General features: G+C 54.0%; 1 pseudogene; it reads right to left on the bottom strand.

Annotated features, from left to right (window-relative positions):
• Window positions 1-2,151: 2,151 nt before the first annotated feature.
• LOC140690167 (myeloperoxidase-like) lies at window positions 2,152-11,503 on the bottom strand (annotated as a pseudogene).
• Between the last annotated feature and the right edge of the window lie 3,069 nt (window positions 11,504-14,572).

Below are 14,572 nucleotides of genomic sequence, written 5' to 3'. Positions count from 1 at the left end.
AACTAGATGTTTACAGTTCAGACGTGTCTCACCACTAAGAGGCCGTGTGCTTGAGTCTGTGCGGTGAGAGGGCACAGTTTGGTGGGATTTGCAAGTGCTCTTAAAGAAAAGGGGGAGGCAAGAGGCTCCTGGGAAAAGAAGCCAAAACCATGGATGGGCAAGAGAGGGCAGTGCCAAGGGGTCAACAGGGAGGAGATCCAAGCCTGGATCCCCCCAGAGCTAAAGTTACTTTCCCTTCCAGAGGCCCTTCAGGGAAATACCCTCTTCTTCTAGGCTAGTCCTTGGAGCCTGTGCAGCCTCTGATGGGCAATGGGCGGGCAGCTCCAGAACATCCCTAGTGCTGCTGCCTGATGCATATTCATGAATTCTTTAAAAGTGACCCTCCTGGGTCAGCCAGCTGGGGCCTTTGGATCCCCTGACTGGCAGGGCGTGGGTGGGAGGCACTTAGCCCAGGACCCTGAAGACCGGGGCTGCAGCCCTGGCTCTGGCACCTTTTCTTCGAGGCCTCACATGAGTCCCTTAACCTCCCTGAAGGCCCCTGTCACCATCAGTGAACCGGAGATGAGCAGTCTGTATCCAGCTACATGGTGAGATGCTAATATAACTGCCTGGGGCGCCTCAGGGTACCTGAGCCCCAGCATCCTGCATAGTTTCAGGTGTGGGTGCCCCCCCTCAAATGTGGGAAGAAAGGAGGGAATGGGGAGGGGACCCATCAGTCATTTATAGGGATGAAGTTCTAGGCAAGATTAATAGGGACGTATCCTCCCTCCCCTCCCTCAGCGCAGCCATGTGCTGCTCCTGTCTGGGAACCTGGCCACGTGAAGGTGGGAGTGAGAAGGAGTCAACTGTCCTGAGGGTCTCTGAATCACTGTGCCAGCTGCAGAGAAGCAGGACCCAGTCATGCCCTGTCATCTGGGGAGGGAACTACCTTCCCATCAACCCCCAGCTCTTTCTCTCTCCCAGGAAAGCTGTGTCTCCTCTATTTCCCAGCACTTGGCACCGGCCTGACATGGAGTGAGTGGTTAGCAAATCTTTCCCAGAGCCATGCATGAACAAAAGGGCTTGGTGACCACAAGTCCTGTCCTCTGGGGTGGTGTGGGTGGAAGGTGACGGAAGAGGGTCTGCTAGGTTTAGCCTGGCACCTAGGCTTCTAAGAACTGACTGCCTTCCATATAGGAATTGGCCAGAAGAGGACTCCTGGATGCCCTGACCTCCAGTTCAGAAAATGAAGGGCCCTGAGGCACAGCCCACCCGTGTTCAAGTTCAGAGCCCAGAGCAAGCTTCACACTGAGGACCCAGCCCCACTGCAGACTCAGACAGAGCGAAGGTCCCTATCAGTGGCGCTTTATTAGAATAATCATCAGGTATAAACAAACGGTACCAAAGGGCCAATGGGCCCTAGTTCCTCTCCAGGCAGGCTCCTGTGAATAAGCAAGAGAACAGGGTAAGGAAGCCAAAGGGGAGCCATGGACTGAGCCTGACTCGCCTGGGCTCATAACTCAACCACCTCGCACTGCTAATGGCCGTTCCTCCGGGGGTCACTGGTTCACCTCTGCTGACCGGGGACACTGTCAAGCTGTAGGGTCCACAAGGGCCAGACACGGTGTCTGACTTTTCCCAAGCCTAGCACAGTGACTGGCAGGGGGTAGGTGCTCAACAAAGTACTAGAGGATGCAAATGGACCCGCTAAGGAGCCACAACAGCTGTCATTTACAAAGAAGAAAATTCAGGCTTAGCGAGGTGGAGGAACTTGATCAAAGTCACGCAGCTGGTAAGCTGCAGAGGCAGGATCTGAACCCAAGCAGTGTGGCTCCAGAGCATGTGCTCCTCACCAATCTGCTCGGCTGCCTTCCATACACTTAACATAGACACAGCAAGCACACACTCCCATAAATGACACGTATACACAGCACACAAAACACTACCTGTGTTCATAGGCAACACACACATGAAATGCACACGCGTACCCATGCGCGTGCACGCACGTGCACACACACACACACAAGTGAATGTCTAGTCATTCGCTTCCTCTGTCGGCTGGCACCAAGAACAGGGATGGGCTCACCCAGGGAAGGGAGATCTCTATGTTTCCGACTGGCCAGCCCAGGTATGCCCGGCCTTCACCTCACACTGCACCCCCTTACCCAGCCTCTAGTCCCTGTTCCTCCAGGGAGCCAGGTCCAAGGCAGGGAGTGTACTGCAGTTGACAAAGTCCCGAGGGAATGTGTTGGACATGAAGATGTTGTTCTTGGACACGACAGTGATGCCTGTGTTGTCGCAGATGATGCGGGGCAAGGAGATCTTGGCCAGGGCCCGCTGCTGCTGCATGCTGAACACATCCTTGTTCTCCCACCAAAACCTGCACGGGAACACCCACGGTCACTGTGACCAAGGCTCTCCTGGGCTGGGAGGGCATCAACTGGCCAGAGCTGATCCTGGACGCAAGAGGACCATGCAGACAGCAGCCCTGCAGCACAGGAGAGCTCCGGGCTCTCAGAAAGCCCGGGGGCTTTCAAACAAGTAGAGCCCCACTCATGGCTGCCCAGTTGCCTACCTCCTGCCTCCAGAGCACCACTAATGATAGGCAGGGAGCCAGGCCCACACACGCTCACCAAGCCCTGTGCCCTGGCCCTGGGCTATATCCACAGGGTAGAAAGAAACTTGGGAGTGCTTAATAATTGTCCACCTTTTTCCCGATTTTCCTAAAAGCACAATACAGGTGAGGTGAGAAGTGGCTATGAGAGATATATGACAGTGGAACGACAGTGGGAGAGGCGGTGGGGAAGCAACGACGGGACTGTTCAACAGGGACAGGCAGCGCCATGGCTGCGCCCTGAGACCCGGAGCAGTGACTGGCGTGGCAGCGAGGTCTCGCTTCCCTCCTTCACAGCCAGGCCCAAGTCCCTCCTTGCTACACCATCAACAGATTCAGAGCACATTAGGGGTGACCTGGAGGCTCCCCGGAACACAGTGGGAAATCACGGACTCCTCCTAGCCCTTCCTTTCTCAGGAGGAAGAGGGGCCCCCAGGGGGTCAGGGACAGGCCCGGAGCCGCACAGCCAGCCTGAGCCGCTCGGCTGCCTCCTCACCGATCGCCATCCCGCAGCTTCCTGAACTGGGTCCCGATGAGGCAGGCGAGGAGCGGGCCCACACGGCCTTTGCTCTTCAAGGGCTCAGCCACGCCGCCCATCCAGATGTCGATGTTGTCAGGTGTGCCATACTGGGCCATCAGCTTCCTCGCCAGGTTCAGGTTCTTCAGCACCGTGCCCAGCTCGCCCACTGTGCTGGGCTGCGGGAGCCCACAGAAGCGCCTCCAGGCATTGTATCCTGTATGCGGGGAGGGGAGAGGTGGCTGTGGGTGGGTCCCAGTTAGCCCACCTTCCCAACACACCGAGGCCACATACAGAGGTACACGTGAGAGAGGAGGATATGGAGGGGCTGCCACCCCACTGTAAACCCCCAGGGAACCCCCGGCCTCTCTGGGAGCCTGAGGACAGCTGGGTCTCTCCAGGAGCCTCTCTGTCTTCCCTGTGCCCTCCTACCCTGAGGTAAATCCTTAACTGCATAACTCCTGCTAGATCCAAGAATAGGAGCATCTCCTTGCCCCTCTGGAAATCTCAGACCGCGAGGGGCACAGTTTGCCTCAAAGGATCAGCCACACCAGCTCTCCCGTATCATTGGGGTTAGGCTGATCTGGGTTCAAATTCCAGCTCTGTCACTGATGAGGCTGGAGACCCTGGGCAGGTTCTGAATCTCTCCAAGCCTCTTTCCTCACGGGTAGACTTGAAGTGACAATAATCTCTTCCTCTCAGAGTTCATGTAAGATGAAACAAAATGAAATGTAGTAGAAACAGGTTTTCAGACTGGGGGTGGGAGGGCTTGTTGTTGTTGCTATGGTGATGCTCCAATTTGGAGGGTTACAGCAACACAAAAGGGGTGAGAGGAGCTGGAAATGGACCAGGGAGAGGTAAGGGCCTGAGCTGGGATGGCTTCCTAAGAGCAAGGCTGGTGGGCGCAGGGCTGGGCAGCTGGGGACACTGGAGACAGCAGGGCCCTGGGTGGGAAGCGGGGGAGGGTCAGGGGGACTCCTGCAGCCTCTCACCTGGGAGGCCATGGTCCCGCTGCGCTGCATATTCAGAGCGGGCAGGTCCAGCCCGATCCTCATGACCTGCTCGAACAGCCGCTCCCGGATCTCATCCACCACGATTTGGTTCTGGCGGTTCAGCTTGGCAGGGGTGGCCATGAGGCCCCGGAGGATGGGGTCGATGCCACCTGGGGCAAGAGGAGCCAGGGTGGGGGAAGGATTTGGCTCAGTTTCAGAGCTGAAATGGAGTAAGGTAGAACCAGGGGGATTGCAGAAGAGGGCTGGGCACTTGTGGCTCCTGGCACCACGGTGTCCCCAGGGGGCAGGTCCTCGCTGGGGCACTGAGGTCTTAGGGAATCATGCCATTCAGACTGGCAAGGTTGCCATGCTCCCAGACGCTGGCTTCCTGCGTCACTGAGAGTCACAACCCACAGGAAGGAGCCAGCTCCCTAAAAGCCATCTCCACCCCACCCTTTATTATTAGATGGGCAAGCGGAATCAGGTGAACTGAGGCTGGAAAGTCAGATCAGGTTCCTAAAATAAGAGGGAAAGAGGGTTTATTCCGCCCGAGCTCACTGTGACCAAGCCTGCCCCCACCCCAACCTCGGCTGCCGGCCCACTCCCTCCTGGCCTAGGCCCTGCTCACCTTCCAGCACTACCCTCCAGCTGGCAAAAAAGACCCTGCTGAGCGGAACATGGGGGTTGGGCTGCATAGGCCGGTACCAATGGTCCAGGAGGAACATGAAGGGTTGGATGAGGGTGTGGCCATAGCGGAAGGCGTTGGTGAAGACATTGGAGATGCGAGGGTCCACCGAGTCATTGTAGGATCTGTACTTGGGCAGGTACTTCCTCATGGCCTCTGGCCCCAGCACCAGGGGCAGGTAGTCCCGGTAAGTGATGATCTAAACAAAAATCACCCCTCCCTGCAGATTCTCCGCCTGCTCCTGGCTCAGGGATCCCTTCCTCCCCTGTAGCCAGGGATTTGCCTCCCACAGCACTGGATCTGGGTCTCACAGAGTGGCACCAAGAGGCAAAGACAGGGCTCTACTGCCTGCCTGCTGTGTGACTCTGGGCCAATTATTAACCACTCTGAGCCCCAGTTCCTCAAATGTAAATTAAGGGTAATTAAGCTGCCCTCTGCCTTAGAGGATTAAATGACAAAAGGCTTCGTTAGTCCCTGCAATAGCTCCCTTGCCCTGGAGTTACTAATGTCTCATTTCTCCTACTAACTTATAGCTCATTGAGGACAAGGGTTGTCTCTCATTTCTCTTGAAATTACTCAGTGCCCAGCAAGTGCCTGGCTCACAGTGGGGTTCAATAAATTGTCTGTAGAAGGAGGAAAGGCAAGAAGGAAGAGTCTCCCTAGGTGACTTCTCCCAGTGAAAAGGGCCATGTCCTGGATGACTTCTCCCAGAAGAGATGAAACAGTCTCACTCTAGATTCTAGACTCTGGAATGTCCTCTGAGGCTTAAACAAATCTCACTCAAGTTCTTAATGCAAATCAAAAATGCACCAACGGCCCTTGCAACTCTCTCCCCAACAGAATCTAGGAATAGTAACAAGGTGGGGGCCGGGGCGGTGTGTGTGTGTTTGTGTTTATGGCTTCAGGAGAGGATGGGCATGCTGAAGCAGCACAAATTGGAGGAGGGACCCAGGAACACTGCCCAGGGACAAGCAAGGATAAGCGTCGTGGTCCACAGTGGGACAGTCCGTGATGGGCCGGTGACACGGGTTGGTAAAAGAATTTACCAGAGATGAGGGAGGAAATGGTAAAGGAGTTTATTAGGGGTACACTGCCATAGACAACAGCAGGCCACAGAGATGAGAGGTGCCAATGTGAGCGCCGAGGGCCAATTGTTGGAGTCTTTTATAAGGTCAGGTCACAAGGTGACTGATCGGCTTGTGCACAAGTCTCTGATTGGCTGTAGGTGAAGTAAGAAGTTTAGGGTCCGTGAAGGGACACCGGGGATTTATGAGTCTGATAAGGTGGGCTGAAACAAGCCAGCCTGAGCTGTTGTGAGATTAGGCACTACCCAGGGCTATTAGTTTGTTAGGGGAAACATGCCCAGTGAAGAATGTGCTTTATCTGTTAAGGGATCACAGGCAGACATCTGAGAGCCCAGGAATGGGGGTCATTGGGCTTTGAAGGATGTCAGTTGGCCCCAAAAGAAGGAGAGTGGGGAGCTGTGATAGAGCCATAAAGAAGGGGGGTGTGTGTGCGTAAAGAAGCCAAGAGCGACAATGAAACAAAGGAAAGGAGAAGCATTTACTGAACAGCTACTGTGCCAGGCACTTTAGTCCCACCTGTTTAAACGTCCCAGTACCATTCCTGGCAGACAGGAAAGAAGAAGGGAGAGAAAGCAAGTGACACTTGTCAGGCACTTAGGATCTGCCAGGTATTTAATCCTCACAGTATCATAGGTGAAGAAACTGAGGCTCATGAAAGTTAATTTGCACAGCTAGGATGTGGCAGAGGAGCATTTGGATCCCAAGTCTGCCGAGCCCCAGCATCACCGATGCGCAGGACTGCCTACATGGACCATGGCTCCCACGATCTTCCGGGCTTCCTGGTAGAGCCTCTCTCCATCCCAGCGGGGGTTCAGGCGCTTGAGCTTTGTGGCCAGCCGGTTGTGCTCCCGCAGTAATAGTGTGTGCATGGAGGTGAGCTCAGGCATCTCACTCGAGCGGGAGTCCCCTTGGGGATGCAAAAGCTACTGTCAAGCTTAAGACCTCCCTCCCAGAAAGTACTTGCTCCACTGAAGCTCCCTCCCAAGCCAAGGCTTGAAGTGCCCCCTACCCAGCCCTCCCCTCCACCCATCTTTCCACGCCATGCTCAGTTTTCATCTCCCCTAGAAGGTATCCCCTGATGCCCTGGTCCACCACGAGAGCTTTGCCCCTCTTTAGTGGCACTGCTGGTTGGAAATGTTCATTCAGTAGGCATCAGATCTAACATATGATTTGCCACTTTCCCATATGTGAGACTAGGAGAGCCTTGAGGACAAGGACCATGGCTTGTGCCATTTTGTGTCTGACCCTCCTATCCAACATACACCTAATGCCTGCTACAAAGTAGGAGATCCATGAACACTGTCTGGCTGACTTATTCTCTTGACTCAGGAAAGTCCACAAAGTAGCATGCATGTTGGCTCCCCCTATTTTTCTGCCCATGCCAGATGCAGCATATGATCACATCCCTCTCTCCTGCTAAAATTGAATGCAGCCTCAAAATCCTTCTCAACATAGGACTCTGGAAAGCCGTTACCCATTCTATGTACTGATGTGTAGCTTGATCGGGGGAGGGGGCCAAGGCTAAGGATGTTTGAAGTCCACACCTGAGACTGTCCAAAAGCATCAAGTCAGACCCTCTGATCCCTCCAGTCCTCCACTAAACCTCCTCTGGAAGGACCAGAGGGTTAGGGCCAGGCCCATTCCTGCAGGACACTGGGTTCAGTCCTCCCCAGGTTCTAAAGGTTGGTGGAAGGAGATTCTCTGAGAGCAGATTTTCCATCCCACAACCTGCCAACATGACAATCCAGGCTGAGGACATGTGGCTCAACACCACATGGAGGCTGAGGAGAGCTTCTCTTCCACCACTCACCCCAGAAAGTCCACCCTGGTGTGACTTTGGGGGGGGGATGTGGGGAGGTAATTAGGTTTATTTATTTATTTACTTTTTTTTTTTAGAGGAAGTACTGGGGAATTGAACCCAGGACCTCATACATGCAAAGCACATGCTCTACCATGTTGAGCTATACCTTCCCCCCTCATCCTGGTGTGACCTTGATCTCCTCTCTACAGTCACTGACTTTGATCCTCTTCCCTAAGGCCCAGCCACTGGAAGCCACCAAGAGGAGAAATTGGGAGGCCAGAGAGAAGGGCCTCAGACCCACTACTGGTCTACATTAAAAGTCATTAGAAAATTTCTGGGCATGGCCACCATCACTGCCCCAGCCATATCCCTAGGACTGCCAGTTTTTCACATCGAAAATCCCACCCTCTCTTATTATAGGGAATCAAGGTGGTTAGGAGGTGATATTCTGGAGCAGCTCTGTCCAATATAGCTTTTTGCATTGATGAAAATGTTCTGCATGTGAGCAGTCCTACATGGAAGCCACTAGCTATAAGACTATTGAGCACTTGAAACGTGACTAGTGCAGTGCAGGAAATAAGTTTTTAATTTAGGTTGATTTAAATTAACTTAAATGTAAATGAAAATGGCCCTGTGTGGCTAGTGGCTACCATACTGGATACTGTGGTCCCTTTAGTTCCCTGTCCCTGGAGGACTCAACTCTCCTCGCTCCCAGAGCCCAAAGGGAAAGAGAGGGACAGATGGACAGAAGATCCTTAGCCATCGCCGAGTCTCCTTCTTAGGTCTGGGTTTTTGTTTTTTGTTGGTTTTGGTTTTGCCTTTCTGGCTCATCCACCTTGTTACCAAGGCAACTGGATTAATCTGAAATTGGTGAGGAGAGTCTCTCTAAATTCAAATCTACAAGCGGCTTGCAAACAGGCCAGCTGTGGCTCCAGCAGGGGGCACCCCTGTATCAGCCCAGGTCCCCGCCCAGGACTGACCTGCCAGGAAGCAGGGGATTTGTGCAGAGCAGTTGGTGAGGAGGCAGGGGTCATCGTGCAGGTTGTCGAAGGGGAGCAGGGCCCGCCCGTTGTCTTGGAAGCGGGTGTTGACAGCCAGCAGCCCCAGCTGGTTGGTCAGGTTGCGCAGCCTCATGGCCAAGGGGTCCTCGCTGCCGTACACCATGCTGGCGTCCACGAAGGAGGTGAGCGCGTTGATCTGGTTGCGAATGGTGATGTTGCTCCCCGTGCAGGCCGGGCAGGAGCGGAAGAAGGGGATGCAGTCACATTGGTTCTTGATGCGGGGGTCATTGGGGGGGATCTGCAGCATGGAGAGAGGCCCAGCGGGCTCACCGAGGGCAGGGACAGAGGTCAGGAGTGGCTCTCCCCCGTCCACCCTCCTGAAGGCCTTGATCTCATCTTGGGGAGGGGGTATGGCCTGGAGCCCAGGACCAGAAGGGGAGACCCAGATATCAAAAAGGAGTTCTTCGGAACTTCTGGCCCCCTCAGCCTGCAAGGAGACCCCTCAAGGCCCACAAAGATTGGTGGGCCTGCGGTTCCACCAGCAGAGCTCCTCTGACCTGGGGGGTGATGACTAGGACGTTGACCTGGGGGATGTGGGGCCCCCTGGAGGTGGGCGGGCCAGTCCTCTGACCCCTTCTCCCCAAACCTCCTTTCTCTCCTCTTTTCTGTGTCTGCTCCTCCCTACTCCGTCTTCTGAATCTGGTCTTCACCCTGCCGGCCTCCTCTTCCTTTTCCGTTCCTCTCGTAACTGTCTCTCTACTCTGTCCCTTTCCTGTCTTGCATTCTGGCCCTGTCTTTCTCTACCTCTCTCTCAGATTCTACTTCCTTTCTCTCCTCCACTCTACTCTGCATGTGCCTCAGCACACCAGTCCGCTCTCGGCCAGCTCTAAGACCACAACCCAGGATCTGTGTGCTGTGGACTGTGGGGAGGGAGCCCTGTGTGGGGAAGAAAGAGGACTGAGCCTGGGGAACCTGCAAACAGAGGTTGGAGGGACAGTGGGAAGTGGGCAGGGCCAGCCCTACTGGGGAGCTGGGGAAGGAAAGCTGGGCACCGAGGGAGGTGGCCCCTTCCAGACTGATGCCCCCTCATCCACCCCGACCCCTGACCCAGCAGGCTGGGGGTGGGGCAAGGAGGGAGCACCTTGAGTGGGAAGCAGGGCGGCTGCTGCAGGCAGCTGGTCTCGCAGTTGAGGCCAGTGAGGAAGGAGACGCGGGCAGCCGGCTCCGGGGTGAAGTCGAGGTCATGGTCCAGCAGCTGGCCCCACTGCATGAACATGAGCGAGCGCTCCTGGTCCGGGGTCAGCTGATCCGTGGGGAAGCACACGATGTCGTTGGAGACAGCGCGAGTCTGCGGGACACGGGGAGTCAGAGGGCTTGGACTCCACGAGGTCTCGGCCTCAGTGGGGTCTCGCCCCCTCCACGGGCCAGTACTCACCAGGGGCACCTGGAAGCCATTGCGCTTGACCCCTGGCATCCAGCCAAAAGGCAGGGAGAAGCCATCCTCGTACTCCGCTGGCAGCCAGCGCACAAAGGCCCGGTTGGAGGCCCCCAGTGTGGGGCTGCGCCTGCAGGGAGGTGGTGAGAGAGGACAGGGCGCTGGGACCAGGTGGCCCCGGGCTGCTGGGACCCCACCCTGAGTCATTGTGCAGAGGCTGCACCTGTTGTTGCACTGGCCGGTGATGGTTCGGTACTTGTCCTTCTCGGGGCACCTCACCGCCAGGTCCTGGTAGGCGCAGCCACTAGTCTTGGACAGCAGATTATGCTGGACAGGCGTCAGCACATCTGTGGGCCAGGAAAGTAGGGCGTGGGTGGTTGCCGAGCCCCACCATTTTCTATCCTAGGCTGAAAAGCCTTGGTTGAGGGTGTAGTCTGAGGACATGGAGGAGATGCCAGGAGGCCCCTGAGACTCCCTGGAACGGGGTGTTGGGGGAACTGCTGGGAGATGGCTGGAGGCACCAGGCAGGGTCACGAGTGGAGTGAGGGGCTGAGTTGTCGGGGGGTGGTACCTGTGACGTTGAAGGGGCCTGGCCACAGGGACCGCAGCTTCCTCTCCAGCAGGCCTAGGGCTACGTGCAGGTAGTCAGCAGCCCTCACCGCTGTCCTGGTGCCTGCCACTGGCTGCTTGAAGTAGGACAGCAGTTCCATGGGGCTGGCTGAGCCACTGCGAAGGCGCTGCTTGATGCTGCTTGGAGGAGGGAGGAGTGAGAGCCAGAGAAACCAGGCAGAGACACGCAACAGAGCCCTAGCCCAGGCGAGGGACACGAAGGACAGTGTAGGCAGACCCACTGTCAGGAAGCAGGTTTCTCATAATAAACAGGGTATGGACCTGGGTATCCAGAGACTAGGCCATGGAAGGCGTGGTTTTAAAGATATTCTCACACCCAGAGACATAAAGACTGGCAGACAGACAGAGGGACCCATCCCCACCCACAAATTCCCCGCTGCCTGTTTCTTCCCTGAGAGGTCCGGGGTAGCCTTGTCCAGAGCCCAGCAGTGCCCGGCACCCCACCTTTCCCGCCGCTCCTTGTAGGCCTTGTCCACTAGCCGCTTGGCCTCCTCCATGCAGGTCAGCACCACCGAGGTCTCCACTTCCCTCGGGACCACTGCTCAGAACAGGGATCCCGAGGTCAGGAATGGGCCCAAAGTCCCCATCAGGTCCCGGAGCCCATGTGGAATCCCTGAAACTCAGAACCTCCCCCAACACACCACGTTTTCCCTTCTTTCTGAGCTGTTACCTGGAGTGGCACCCCCAGAGGGCTGGAGCATGGCCAGACTGGCCAGGAGCCCTGCTAGGGCCAGGGGCAGCTTCATCTCTGCAACAAGACCCCAAGCCCAGTAAGTGTCCAAAGGCCACAGTGCATTTGGGAGAAGAGAGCCCCACATCTCTCCCTTCCCAGGCCCCTCACTCCCACCTTCATACCCCAGCAACCCCTCGGCAGGTTCTGCCTACAGACGGAGTCCGGGACCCAACCTCCAAAGTCCCAGTTCTCCCCCTGGCATTGGCATCCCCTCTTAGCTGAATCTGGGCTTTTATGTCCTCCACGCTGGGGGAGGGGCAGGGCAGAGGAGGCCCGTCCCTGGAGACTGAACTCTCCTCCCCCACCAGAGCTGGGGTGCACAAAAGAGCTCCCTGAGATCAGAGAGATGGGCAGGAGAAGAGGGACCAGAACTGTCTCCAGTCTTTGAACTTAGCATCACCACCCCAGAGTTTCTCAGCTCCCCATTGTGTGCCTAGACTGGTGCTGTCCCCAGGGAGTACAGACAGTGAAGCCTCCTTCAAAATTCTGATAAAACTGAGTATCCAGGTTTCCTTTGAAAGGGACGAAAGTTAGGAACCAACAACCTAGGGAATTATGGGAAGCAGAAGATGAAGGGGCGACCTGGAGTGATGATGGCCAGATCAGCCTCTGGGCACCATCCCCGACCCCCAAGTGTAACCTGGCCCCTGGGGCCGACCCTGGTGGGCAGCCCCCTATCCTTGGCGAGGGCTATAGCGACAGGAAATCTGGCTGGGGACCGTTGGGCTTCACAGGAAAGAAGACTCTGGGGTCTATGGGCTGAGGACCAAAGTAACTTCCTCTCTATGACTGCTCACCCCCTTTCTTCTTGGCTTTTGGTAGGGAGCTGTCTCCAACACCTCCACCATCTGCTCCCAGATTTCAGGAACCAGGAGAGGGCAGGGCTGGTTGTGGTTAGTGGTCAGTTAGGTGGCACAGCCCAGGGCCTCTCAAGGACGAGAACAGTGTAATTAGAAGGATTTTCATTAAACTTTTGAAATAGAAGAGGGAGACGCCTTGAGGACAACTGGCAAAGGGCCTGCCATTCTCAGGCAGCAGGAGTGCCCTATCACTAATGACTGTGTTTGTCCACCTCCCTGGGCCCTCATCAGGCTGGGCACGTGTCAACTGTGTCTCCCATGTCCTGTTTGGTCTAACCACACCTCCTACCTCTAGCCACCTTCTGGCCACTCACTCCTGCCTTCTATGCCCAGACCACATCTTGGCCAAGGAACAAGGGGCAGTGACATCTTCCCAGCGTGCCCAGGGATCCTGGCACCTGCCAGGAAACAGAGCCTAGGGGCCCACGAGAGAGGAGGCCTTTCTTCCAGCCTTGCTCTGCCAGTGACTTGCTCTGTGTGAACTTGGACAAGTGGCTTTTTGTGAATCAGTTTCTAGAATTTTATAAGATTTTGAAGATACTTCTTTTTTAGTCCTGTAAGGAGTATATTTCCACTCATGAAATGTTAGAGAATAAGTAAATAAAATATTTACAATCAAGTGACCTTATGGGTAATTTTTTTCTTTCCAGGTTTGTCGTTGTCTTTCACGTAAATAAGAAGCAAGAAGGAAGATAATTTCCCATAATCCCACCACTCACCAATAATCTCATTTCGTAATTTGATATTCTGTATGTAGATATAATATGTATTTTAATCAGTGATAAGAACATACTTTAAATATTGTTTTACAATCCACTTTTAACACTTAATTTAGCCTGGACATCTACGTCAATAAATATAGATTTATTTCATTTTTATGTCTGCATAATATTTTGTATGAAGTACTATGATTTAATCACTAATCCTCCCTTGTTCAATCCTGGGGTCATTTCCTATTTTCACTATTATAAGCAATACTAGGATCGTTATCCATGCAGTTAAATCTCTAGTTGCATCTTCAATTATTTCCTTAGGCAAAAAGTCCTAGAAGTAAAATTGCCACATGTTTGGGCATCCAAATTTTTAGGGCTTTTTTAAAGAAATTGTCAAATGGCCTCATGAAGATTTCACCTCATCCTCCCATCAATCATGCGTGGGAGCACCTGTTCCCCATCACCCTCATCGACGCTGACAATTAGGGTCCTTTTACTCTATTAAAGGAATTGTCAGAGCTCAAGATGAAAGAGACATTTAATACTAGCCCCTCATAGCACAGATGAGAAAGATGGAGGCCAGGGAAGGAAGTGGCTTTGCCTAGGGCAGCAGTGTGGCGCAGTTCAGAATAATATAGCCATCAGGTCTTGACTTAAAAACCAGTGCTTTTTACCCAGTGGCCTGTATGCACTGATTCCTGACCTTTAGCTTGGGTTTTTATTCAACTAGTGTGTACTCACCTCTTGCACATGTGCTGGCCCTTGGGTGCACTTCACTGAGCAAAGGTCTTGTCTTCAGTGAACACAGGAGCACGCAGACCAATGGCACCCCCAAGGACCTAGTGCAGGATTCCTTGTGAGCATTAGAGAAGGCTTTTTTGAGGAATCAGTGCTCGAGACTGTCTTGAAAAATGTTTAGAAGTTGACCAAGTAGACATACAGAGGAAGAGCATTCTGGGCCCAGAGAATGACACAGCAAAAGCCTTGACACAGGTGGGCTTCATGCAGATGCTTCCAACGTGGGGGAGAGGGTAGGGCAGGATGAGGCTGAGAAGACAGGCAGAGGCCCAGGATGTAACACTCTTGCTGACCCACTGAGAAATTCTTGTCCTGAAGGCTCTGGGGAGCCATGAAGTCTTTGAAGCCCATGATCAGGGTTCCATTTTAGAATGCTCACTTTAGGGGAAAGTATAGCTCAGTGGTAGAGCACATGCTTAGCATGCAGGAGGTCCTGAGTTCAATTCCCAGTACCTCCACTAATAATAATAATAATAATAATAATAATAATAATAATAATAATAATAATAATAATAATAATAATAATAAAGAAAATAGTAGGAAAGCTAACTTGGGCAGCCGAATGGAAGGTGCACCGAGGGGACAGGCCCCAGAGGCCAAGTGCCAGGCAGGAAGCATTGCAGGGATTCATGAACGTCAGGAGACATGCCCTGATTTTTCATGGGCGGTGATGAGGCAGTTTGAAAAAGCTTTTTCAAAGAATGATGTTAAAACGCCTTTCACTATCCA

The sequence above is a fragment of the Vicugna pacos genome, chromosome 29 (assembly GCF_048564905.1).
Source record: "Vicugna pacos chromosome 29, VicPac4, whole genome shotgun sequence".
Classification (NCBI taxonomy): domain Eukaryota; kingdom Metazoa; phylum Chordata; class Mammalia; order Artiodactyla; family Camelidae; genus Vicugna; species Vicugna pacos.
The sequence above is the reverse complement of the archived record's forward strand: the minus strand, read 5'-3'. Positions and strand labels throughout refer to the sequence as shown.